Source organism: Hordeum vulgare, chromosome 4H (genome assembly GCF_904849725.1).
Source record: "Hordeum vulgare subsp. vulgare chromosome 4H, MorexV3_pseudomolecules_assembly, whole genome shotgun sequence".
NCBI classification, from domain to species: Eukaryota; Viridiplantae; Streptophyta; class Magnoliopsida; order Poales; family Poaceae; genus Hordeum; species Hordeum vulgare.
In genome coordinates this window covers 460,582,901-460,587,431 of record NC_058521.1, presented here as the reverse complement: position 1 = coordinate 460,587,431, position 4,531 = coordinate 460,582,901, and positions in this window count along the sequence as shown.

Sequence of the window (4,531 nt, the reverse complement as noted above, 5' to 3'; positions counted from 1 at the left end):
ATATCGGTAATTTTACTCAGAGCTATATTTTAATTCATCACATGATATGTGCAAATGCTTGGAGCGTCTTTTGTGTTTATTTTTCCTTTTTCTTTTATGCACCATTCTGGTATGAGATAGTCCTTGGTTGGCTTTATAGAATGCTTCTTGTGCTTCACTTATATCTTTTGAAGTTTGGATTGCCTGTTTCCCTACACATAGAAAACCGTCATTTGTAGAATGCTCTTTTGCTTCACTTATATTTGTTAGAGCGGGGCATATCTTTTGTAGAAAGAATCAAACTCTCATGCTTCACTTATACCTATTTAGAGAGTTAACAGGAGTTGGCCATTCACATGGTTAGTCATAAAATCCTACATAAAACATGTAGATCACTGAATATGATATGTTTGATTCCTTGCAATAGTTTTGCGACATGAATATGTGATATTAGAGTCATGATAGTGAGTAATTGTGCATTCTTAGAAATACTTATGTTAAGGTTTGTGATTCCCGTAGCATGCACGTATGGTGAACCGTTATGTGATGAAGTCGGAGCATGATTTATTTATTGATTGTCATCCTTTGTGTGGAGGTCGGGATCGCGCGATGGTTAACTCCTACCAACCTTTCCCCTAGGAGCATGCGTGTAGTACCTTGTTTCGATGACTAATAGATTTTTGCAATAAGTATGTGAGTTATTTATGACTAATGTTGAGTCCATGGATTATACGCACTCTCACCCTTCCACCATTGCTAGCCTCTCTAGTACCGCGCAACTTTCGCCGGTGCATTACACCCACCATATAGCCTCCCTCAAAACAGCCACCATACCTACCTATTATGGCATTTTCATAGCCATTTCGAGATATATTGCCATGCAACTACCACCGTTCCGTCTCATGACATGTGTCACCACTTCCATATTGCCATTGCATGATCGTAAGATAGCTAGCATGATGTTTCCATGGCTTGTCCGTTTTTTGATGTCATTGCTATGCTAGATCATTGTCATGGTACACTACCGAAGGCATTTCATATAGAGTCATCATTGCTCTAAGTATTGAGTTGTAAGTGTGATGATCATTATTAATAAAGCATCGTCCCATGTGAGGAAATAAAAGAGGCCAGCAAAGCTCATTTACAAAAAAGAGGCCAAAGATGCCCACCAAAATAAAAAAAAATAAAAAAGAGGCCAAAGAGCCCACACAAAAAATGAGAGAAAAGAGAGAAGGGACAATTGCTAATATCCTCTTTCCACACTTGTGCTTCAAATAACACTATGATCTTCATGACAGAGAGTCTCCTATGTTGTCACTTCCATATACTAGTGGGAAATTTTCATTATATAACTTGGCTTGTATATTCCAGTGATGGGCTTCCTAAATTGCCCTAGGTCTTCGTGAGCAAGCAAGTTGGGTGCACACCCACTAGTTTCTTTTGTGAGCTTTCATACACTTATAAGCTCTAGTGCATCCGTTGCGTGGCAATCCCTACTCACTCACATTGATATCTATTGATGGGCATCTCCATAGCCCGTTGATACGCCTAGTTGATGTGAGACTATCTCCTCCTTTTTTTGTCTTCTCCACGACCACAATATTCTATTCCACCTATAGTGCTATGCCCATGGTTCATGCTCATGTATTGCGTGAAAGTTGAAAAGGTTTGAAAACACTAAAGTATGAAACAATTGCTTGGCTAAAACCGGGGTTGTGCATGATTTAAATACGTTGTGTGGGAAGATGGAGCATAGCCAGACTATATGATTTTATAGGAATAACTTTCTTTGGCCATGATATTTTGAGAAGACATGATTGCTTTGTTAGTATGCTTGAAATATTATTGTCTTTATGTCAAATGATAGACTATTGCTTCGAATCACTCGTGTTTTAGTATTCATGCCATGATTAGATTATATGATCAAGATTATGCTAGGTAGCATTCCACATCAAAAATTATCTTTTTTATCATTTACCTACTCGAGGACGAGCAGGAATTAAGCTTGGGGATGCTGACACGTCTCCGTCGTTTCTATAATTTTTGATTGTTTCATGCCAATATTCTACAACTTTCATATACTTTTGGCAACTTTTTATACTATTTTTTGGACTAACATATTGACCCAGTGCCCAGTGCCAGTTCCTGTTTGTTGCATGTTTTTTTTGTTTCGTAGAATATCCATAGCAAACGAAGTCCAAACATAATAAAAACTTACGGGGATTTTTTTGGAATATTTATGATTTTTGGGAAGAAGAATCAACGCGAGGCGATGCACGAAGTGCCCACAAGCCCTGTCGCCGCGGCCAGGGGGTGGGCCCGCGGCAGGCAGGCTTGTGGCCACTCCTTACGGCGGTTGGAGCCCTTCTTTCGCCGCAAGAAAGATAATATCTGGAAGAAAATCGTGTTGAAATTTCAGCCCAATCGGAGTTACGGATCTCCGGGAAATTAAGAAACGGTGAAACACAGAATTTGGGAGCGCAGAAACAGAAGGACACAGAGGGAGAGATCCAATCTCGGAGGGGTTCTCGCCTCTCCGCCGCCATGGAGACCATGGACCAGAGGGGAAACCCTTCTCCCATCTAGGGAGGAGGTCAAGGAAGAAGAAGAAGGAGGGGGGCTCTCTCCCCCTCTCTCCCGGCGGCGCCGGAACGCCGCCCGGGACATCATCATGTGACGGCGATCTACACCAACACATCCGTCATCTTCACCAACATCTCCATCATCTCCCCCCATCTATATTCAGTGGTTCACTCTCCCGCAACCCGCTGTACCCTCTACTTGAACATGGTGCTTTATGCTACATATTATTATCCAATGATGTGTTGCTATCCTATGATGTCTGAGTAGATTATCGTTGTCCTATCGGTGATTGATGAATTGCTACGATTGGTTTAATTTGCTTGTGGTTATGTTGTTGTCCTTTGGTGCCCATCATATGATCGCGCGCGTGGATCACATCATAGGGTTAGTTGTATGTTGATATGATTATGTATTGACAGGCTAGAGTGACAGAAGCTTCAAACATAGCATAGAAATTGATGCATATGGGATGTAAGGGGGACCAATATATCTTATTGCTATGGTTGGGTTTTACCTTAATGAACGTTAGTAGTTGCGGACGCTTGCTAATAGTTTCAATCATAAGTGCATAGAATTCCAAGTAAGGGATGACATGCTAGCAGAGGCCTCTCTCACATGATACTTGCTATCGATCTAGTAACGTAGTCAATTGCTTAGGGACAATTCTGCAACTCCTACCACCACTTTTCCACACTCGTTAGGCACTCGTAGTTGTTTCTTTATCTAAACAGCCCCTAGTTTTATTTACGTGTTCTTTACTTTCTTGCAAGCCTATCCTATCACTCCTACAAAGTACTTCTAGTTTCATAATTGTTCTAGGTAAAGCGAACGTAAAGTGTGCATAGAGTTGTATCGGTGGTCGATAGAACTTGAGAGAATATTTGTCTTACCTTTAGCTCCTCGTTGGGTTCGACACTCTTACTTATCGAGAAAGGCTACAATTGATCCCCTATACTTGTGGGTTATCAAGGCGTATTAGATGCAGAGAGAGAGAGAGAGAGGAGACACACGGTAGCTGGCTGATTTTGTCGAGCTGCTTCACCAAGAAGGCAACGAGGCAGCGGACGACGGAGCGAAGGCGCTAGGTGGTGGTGACGAAGCTCCACGTACGCCGTCGGGCCGACGTGCTCGATCTGCAGAGCAGAGGACACGATGACGATGTTGGTTCATAGAAGAATGAGGGAGAGAAAGAGAGGAAGGAGGAGGAAGGCGGGTGGCGCACAGATCGAAACGAGGAGGCACTCGGGCGTGAGAGGAAGTGCTCGGCACTAGGGGTGTGTTTGGTTTTAGGATGAGGTGGAATCGGACGGGTTGGTTCCATCCCTAGCAGCCGTTCTTGTGTTTAGTTGGGTTAGGAATCGAAATTGGGTCATCCGCATGCAGGGAATATTCCCTCCAGATGCTTCACCAAGTGATTCCGTCGATTTGGAGGAACCGACTCGTTATTCGTCCATGAAAGCAAGGAAAAAAAGAAATAACCAAGCATTTCTCACCGCGCTCACCCCCGCACCCGAACAAAAGTTTTCGTGGTTATTTTTTTCATGGTTATTTTTTGGTGGTTATTTTTTTTCATTTTCGTGATTATTTTTTTCGTGGTTATTTTTTCATTTTCGTGATTATTTTTCGTAAATATTTGGTATGTACTCATGATCATATATTTTTATTTGCATGTGTTGAAAATAGAATGAAAATGTTGCTGAAAATGTAAATTATAGGCTTATCAAATGCAAAAAATTCTATTTGTTCAGAGATGTAATCTCATCATTTACAGATTCTTCTCATTCCATCTCTCCAACTAAACACCGGGACGGAACCAACCCATGACATTTTTTATCATCAACTGAACACAAGGATGAAACCAACCCATGACTTTAAAATGGAACAATGACATTTCATGACTTTTGGTCCTCAAACCAAAAGCACCCTAGGTGCCCTGCTCTGCTGTAGAGAAAGCTAGAGCAAGGAAGAA